This window comes from Megascapheus bottae, chromosome 9, assembly GCF_031878675.1.
Source record: "Megascapheus bottae isolate mThoBot1 chromosome 9, mThoBot2.hap1, whole genome shotgun sequence".
NCBI classification, from domain to species: domain Eukaryota; kingdom Metazoa; phylum Chordata; class Mammalia; order Rodentia; family Geomyidae; genus Megascapheus; species Megascapheus bottae.
This window is the reverse complement of record NC_143517.1, coordinates 47,796,174-47,803,856: the sequence shown is the minus strand read 5'-3', so window position 1 is coordinate 47,803,856 and position 7,683 is coordinate 47,796,174. Positions and strand designations below refer to the sequence as shown.

Sequence of the window (7,683 nt, the reverse complement as noted above, 5' to 3'; positions counted from 1 at the left end):
AAAAAATGACCTAAAAAGGAAAAAGTAAAAAATGAAAATAATGAAAAATGTTATTAGAAAAAATACATTCTTCAGTTTATTTGGGGAAACTTGTAATTCCCCTATATTTAGGATCCAGTCTCCTTATGGAGTCTCTTATTTCCTTGTGATGATCAGTTTTCCTTTGGCTTAGTTGTTTTTTCCAATTAGTTTGAGGAGACAGAGAAAGTTCTGCCTTTCAAACTTGGGGTCTTTGTGACTCTCCACCCACTCTAATTTACTGGCAAGATGATGTCTGTCTGTAGCCTGCAGGATGAAGATTTCTGATGGTGAGCCAGTCTATGCTGCAGCTAAGTGAAGCACTGAGCACTCAGACTCCGGCACCTTTCATATGTCAGGTTTTCTAATAAGGTAAGCCAAATGCACATGTACTGCCAGGAAGATAACAACTCCTTTTCATACACAAAGCACAGAGAAGTGCTGTAAGTAATTTTAAGGCTGCTAATAGAATTACGGTGTTGCAGTGTTGACAGGGTTGCTGTTAGCATGGAAGAAATGATAGTACTCAATCACTATCCGTCAGTGTTAACTAGGAAAGAGAAAAAAATAGTGTAACCCTCAAAATGAGAAAAGGTGTGGCTCATCCAGTTCAATGAAAGAGAAGAGGAAAGGAGAATGATATTTAACATCATGTAATTCATATCCTGGTTATAATGCATAGGCTTATCTGATTATCTTGCACAGAAATCATGGGTTGAAACACAGAAGAGTATTTCTAGTATTAGCATTACTTGGCTATGTTTCTGCTTACTTATGAAATGTCAGTCTTTCATTGCATTGGAAGTCTGTTTAGGGAATTTACCTATGACGCATGAGAGAAAGACAATTTGTATGCATTGTTAAAGTTTCAAAATTGGTTGGAGAGTGTAAGGGAACATATTTAGAAACTATATGCTAGGGAAATTCAAGCATGAATCTTGAATTATTTTTAATAAGTTTTGGGAGAGAATATGATTTCCAAGAGGCCAAGAGTTAGACGTCTTGAATACCAAGGACAGATAAAGCTGTCCTTACCAACAACCATTTATTGATTTTTAACCTGATAGGAGTACTGATTTACTGGGCTAGAGGTATTGTTTAGGAATCCAGACAGTAATAAAATAAATAATTGGTATAACCAAGTCAGAAAATGTAAATTTAGGGAAAAGGTATTTTTTAAATATCAATATTATATTGAATGAAAGTGAGGAAGATGAATATACATAGTTCATTTCTGAATTTATAAGAAAATATTTCATTTTCCCAAATTACTATAATGTTGCCCATGTGTGATATATATTACCTTTTATCAGATTAAGGTACTTTCTAGGCCTTAGAGGTCTTATAATAATAAATTAATGAATTATGTCAAAAACTTTCTCTGTATCAGTGATACCATCAGTTGGTTCTTTTTCTTGATACTGTTAATGCAGTATTTTATTTCTATGAAATTGTTTATGTTGAACAAAACTTTTCTCTCTGGATTAAAACTATGCTGATTATGGTGTATGTTCCTTTAATATGGTGTTGAATGCAGTTTATGAGAATTTTGTTGATAATTATAAATCATATTCAGCAAAGAGTCTATATTTTCTTTTTCTTTCCTTTTTTATTGTAAAGATGATGTACAGAGAAGTTACACTGATATAAGTCAGGTAATGAGAACATTTCTTTCGGGACATTATCATTCCTTCCCACATTTTCTCCCAATTATTCCTCTCTGGACTCTATTCTTCTTCCCCCTGCCCCTTGCTTGGTTAATTTACAACATACAGTTTAATAAATATCACTGCTAACTTGGCTCAACTTTGGCCTCACCCTTTGTGTGTTCCACCTTCCCCTCACCAAATGAGATAAACTTATACACAAAACAAAGTGTACAGAAATCCAAAACAAGGACAAAAGGGAGAAACCATAAGTAAAGGAAAAGAACCACAAACAGTACCATAAAATAACAACAACATCAACAAGCTTCTTGTTTCCATTTCTTGGAGCTCATTTCCATTAGCCTCATTCAGTATAATCAGACACACATAGCATTTAAACCCTTGTGATCCTCTTCTAAGAATATTCTCCCTTGGTCTCACTGTGGATGCTTAGAGTCTCATTTAAGTAGTCACATCCAAATGTAATCTTGTCATCTTTGTCTAGTTTTGAAGTGAGTTTAATACTCGCTTAGTGTGATGTTGGTTTGAAGTGTGTAAGGTCATCTTGACTGTTATCTTTGTTGATATAAACCAAACTTTATATTTCTTTTTCTCTTCTAACTTATATTTGAGTCTATTTCATCTCAGATGATAACAGATACTCTTGCCTCCTTCTTTTTTGTCAGTGATCCATGGTTCTTGTAGTCAAGATAGAGTTGGGACTTGCCTTTTAATCCAAATACCATTCTAGATTCCGCAGAATGAACATGATCATAAAACCAAGGCATACCACTGTTGAAGGTTGTTTTTTTTTTAATGGTCTCTTTCCTATCATATTTGTCTTTAGGGAAAGAAGTGGGTTTTTTATTTGGTTTTTGCTAACTTTGAAAAAATAAAACTTCTAAGTGGCCTCTGTTTTGAGAAGCCAAATAGAGAAATAAAAAAAAAATTGGTTCCTAGAGTTAATTCAGAGAGAATTTAATTCCAGTTTCTTGTTAAACAGACTGCCTCAGTGATGTCAAAAATTATTTAAGCCATTGCTTCCTAGATTTTAGTAGATATCTTGTCACCTGGTGACTAGTTTTGCCCCCTGTCTCTTATATCTGCACATTCCTCCTTCTTCATGATGTACTTGTTTTCAAGAATACCTTGTTTTTTTTTATAACCATTCAGGGAGCAAAAATCTTTTTTGTTTTTTGCCAGTCCTGGGCTTGAGCTCAGGATCTGAGCACTGTCCTTGGACTTTCTCAAGGCTAGAACTCTACCACTTGAAGCTCAGCACCACTTCCAGCTTTTTCTATATATGTGGTACCAAGGAATCGAACCGGGGTCTTTGTGCATGCTAGGCAAGCACTTTAACCACTAGGCCAAACTCCCAGCCCCAAAAATCTTATATAGATGAATAATTTACATAAACATCTTATACTATTATGCAGGATTTTTCACCTATCTACTGTAAAAAAAAAGGAAGAAAACAATTCTAGACAGTCTGAAAGTTTCTTCCTTTTCATATTATACTCCTTCAAAACCAAGTTGTATGATATCATTATTACAAGAAATGCTGTTTAGAAAAATTTTCCCAGGAACCTCAGAGTGGAGAGTGACACCCAATAGCATTAGCCTAATAAAAGACTATGTTAGAGATGGAAAAATCTCATCTACAGCCCAGATCTAGAAATGCTGCCTACATTTGAGCTCCAGGTTATATGCTTCTTGCCTTATGAGTATAATTTACATTATACTATAGTCAAAATAACAAGATCAATAGTTCTAGGATTTCCTTTTTTATATCTAAGGACATTTTTCTATACTTTTTATTGTAATTAATAGAAGGGTTATATTATATTCACCAGATAGAAGGTTCATTACTTCACAAACATTAGTACCCTTTCTCATGGCTTGGTCACCATTTCCTTACCCTCTCATCTTGTTTCCCCCCTTCACTATCTGATTTCAAATAACCAAATATGCATATATACAATATATCAAATAACAAGGTGAAATATTCTAACAATATGAGATAACCAAGGGACAGCAAAAGAGATGAGAGATAACATAGTACATTAAGGACAACAATCACTCGTTATGTGGATTTTGATTCTATATCGTGGAGGTCCTCTCATTTAGCATCACACTATATGGCCTTATGTATCTAGGTTTTGTTCTATTGTAAATCTCTGCTAGGAGAGCCCAAGGTTTCTACTGATTAGGACAAATGAGGAAAACCATTGAGCCTATGTTCCTTTGAGTCTGGCTTACTTCACTTAATATGATTTTTTCTAAGTCTTTCCATTTCCTAACAAATGGGGTGATGTCATTCTTTCTGACAGCAGCATAGAATTCCATTGTGTATAAATACCACATCTTGTTGATCCACTCATCAACTGAGGGGTATCTAGGTTAGTTTAATATCTTTGCTATGGTAAATAGTGCTGCAATGATCATTGTTGTACTAGTGAATTTAGTATGTCCTTGATTCTGGATGATTGGGTAAATGCCAAGTAGTGGAATTGCTGGGTCATAGGAAAGCTCTATGCATAGTCTTTTGAGGAACTGTCATACTGCTTTCCATAGTGGTTGAACGAGTTTGCACTCCCAACAACAGTATAGTAGTAATCCCTCCTTAGCCAAGGACATTTAATTAAAGATATGCAAAATAATTCATGAAAGAATAATCAATAAAGCAATGAGTCCTTTCATTCTGAGTTTCAAGATACTTTAAACACCAATATATAATCTGGTCTATACCAGTGATAGTTAACAAAGTTTCAAAACCAATAACAATTTCTCATACTAGATTACTTAATAGGTGAAGGATATCAATCAATTAATATTACATCTTAAAAATATTTTTCTACACGTATATGATAATAATTTATCAATAAAATTACTCTTAGATTTATGTGATCCAATATATTTTTGCACATTTATATAATTAAAACTCACTAAATATTTCATAATTGATATGCAATTTCTTATTTATTTATTTTTGATATGCAACTTCTTATTTATTTATTTTATCATTTGTGGGGCTTGAACTCAGGGTCTGGGTGGTGTCCCTAAGCTCTTTTGCTCAAGGCTATCATGCTCTACCACTTTGAGCCATCGTTCACTTCTGGTTTTCTGGTGGTTAATTGGAGAGAGGAATCTCATAGACTTTCTTGGCCAGGCTGGCTTTCATATACTCTCTTCAGATCTCTGCCTCCTGAATAGCTAGGATTATGGCTGTGACCTCCCAGCTATGTATTTAGTTGTTACAAAAGTAAGAAAGTGGAAACAATATGCTGTTGTCTATGAGATAATCATTTTGGTTACCTTTTCTTTAATGAAGGAAAATGCAATGAACTCCTTCTGTATTTTTGACAAGAAGCAGTTTTGAATTGCAGAGCAATGCATCTGTGAAAGGGAATGTTTTGCTTTCTTAGACACTCCAGGTATCAGAGTCACTGAATTTCCTATTGTTATATATCAAGTGCATTCCTACTTCTGGAACAGATTTCTCAATCTTCAAGCAGGCTAGAGGCACAATTTTATTTTAAACCATATTTGTTTCAAAGAGTTAATAAAGCAATTAAGAATTCCAATTTTCACAAAGATAAAACTCTAAAAATGGGTAATATGTTACTGCATAATTTCACAAAAAAATTAAGTCATCATTTTTCATCTGAGTAAGCTCTTTCATATCTTTTCCTGAAACATACATACAATCATGGTCAAGTGAGCCAGAGTATTACAGCAACTGAGCTGACAAAACGTCAAAACACATTTAAGTAAAGCTAATATATCCACTATTAACCTGATGGTTGTAATCATTTACCTAGCAAAACACTCCATGTTTCAATTAAATGTGTTTTTATAGATTACAAATCAGAGGACTTTTGCAAGATTTTTGATGAGAACTTAATGGAAAATTTCCAAGAATAATAAAGTTTACTTGTTTTCTAATTCTGTTTGCAAAAATACTCTTTTCATATCATTTCAGTATTGATTGTTGTACAATTATCCAATTAAAATAGTAAAAGTGAGTAAATTGACCATACCGAATGCCTAGAAAGCCATAAATTTGAGAAGACCAGAAATGAAACATCATGTTGTTGCTATGGCCAATAAAATTAATTTACACACAGAAGAAAACAATATTCAATGAGCCTTAAATTAAGTACTGTAATCATTTAAAAGTGATTTAAATTACCATAAAGTTTATATTTCATGGTCAATTTAATTTAATTTATTATTTTAAATCAGGTTCATTTTCATACTCATATGTCCCTACTTGATAAAAATGTGAGGAGTTGGGAGAAGTGGCAATAAAATTAAATCCCCTGGTTTCCCTTTGTAATATTCAAATTAGCAAAGATGGTCATAAACTCAGCCATATAATACGCAGTATTTCAATGAGCAGTGGATTTAGTCTGTCAGTTCAAATTTACTTTGTACTGCTCCCCCTGATAACACTGCCATGAGATATGGATAGTCTATAGAAGTCTATAGAGAAAGTAGAATATTACACTGGTGGAACTTTAATGTATGCCAACAGTAAAGTTGTCCAAACCAAGAAGTTTTAATAACAGTAATACAGACAGTTTCCAAAAGGGAATGAATCAAGTCAAATGGAAAATCTAACACCCCTGAAAAAATTGGCCACTCAGATTGAGTTATTCCAATAACAGGATATGGATACAATTATGGACATAGCAATTCTAAGGAGGGGAAAATAAGGCTTATTACAAATTCATGGATTTAATACAAGTAGGAACAAAGACAACGATGAAGGGTTGATGGTGACATGAAGTGTGTTTACTCAGAGGTCAATGCATCATGAATAATACATTCTAGCAATGTAGTCACGGGACAGTGATAATGCACAATCACAAAACTAGTGAAAATGCTGCTTTGCTTCTTTGGTTTGCCCCTGTATGGACCTGTTTAAAACCAAACAATAAAAGTAGATTACCTAGATTTGCTATTAATCTCAAATTTTCAATTTTCCTTTCTAATGGAATTGTACACTTTTACTCAGAGATTTTGGGGTTCTGTTCAGCTTGAACCATGGCCACACTTAGTTTTGTTTTTAAATAGAATCTTCTACTAAGATCAGCTTGATTAGCCGTAAACACAATCATTCTATCTCCATTTTTACAGCATCTGGGATTCTAGTTATGAGCCATCAATGCCCAGCTTTCATTTTGAACGGGCATCACTAACTTTTTACCTACTTGGACTTTTTACCTTAGCTTTCCTATTTTTACCTCACAAGTAGCAAGGATTATAATTTTCTTTTTATTTTAATTTCACACTATTCCTTATGCTATGATTTCCCTTGCAACAGGAATACCAGCTAGGAGTCCTACTCAGCATCAGCAAGCTAATCATCCCACAAAACGATCTTTCTCCTCAAACTATGATATGCAAGAGGAGTCATTTATCATTGCTATTTCTAAATTTCAGTCTTGTAAATACATTCTTCATTGAAATATCAGTCCTGTGATAAAGTTAACTATGCTATGATCCTAAAATTGCTATGAACATTGTATTCTGTTGAGATCAATTAGCAGTGTTAAGTACAGTTCCTTTTGTGAAATCAATTGAAGGATACTGTTTTCTCTACTTAGTGGATTGGCTCTTTAATATTTACTTATTTTCTGTATTGAATGGCATAAATTGAATCTCATTAACAAAGGTATCTTTTAATAAACTTTACCCAGTTTTCAATAACACTTCCAAATAGTATTTATTTAACTTTCTTTTGGTAGCTGTTAAACTTTGGTAACTGCACAGGAATACAACTCACATAATCCTCCTTCTTTTCTCCCGGGACAATTTTATTACAGAGTTATACTTATGCCCTCTTCTTTTTTACCTAATAACTTCTGCACATCTGGAATTCAGCACAGCACTGAGTCAGTGAAACAAACAAAAATATTCCATTATTATCTGTACCTGTATGATTTTGGGAAACCACTAAGATTTCTAAAGGCAAGATTACCAAGGAACTATACCTTACTATCATTCTTCCCGT

General features: G+C 33.6%; 1 long non-coding RNA gene across 1 annotated transcript in view; it reads left to right on the top strand.

Annotated features, from left to right (window-relative positions):
* Positions 1-363: 363 nt before the first annotated feature.
* LOC150059148 (uncharacterized) overlaps positions 364-7,683 on the top strand; it is an 84,855-nt gene continuing 77,535 nt past the window's right edge. Inside the window, exon 1 of the long non-coding RNA XR_016536595.1 lies at positions 364-390. This is a non-coding gene — a long non-coding RNA (uncharacterized LOC150059148). The remainder of the gene's footprint in view (positions 391-7,683) is intronic.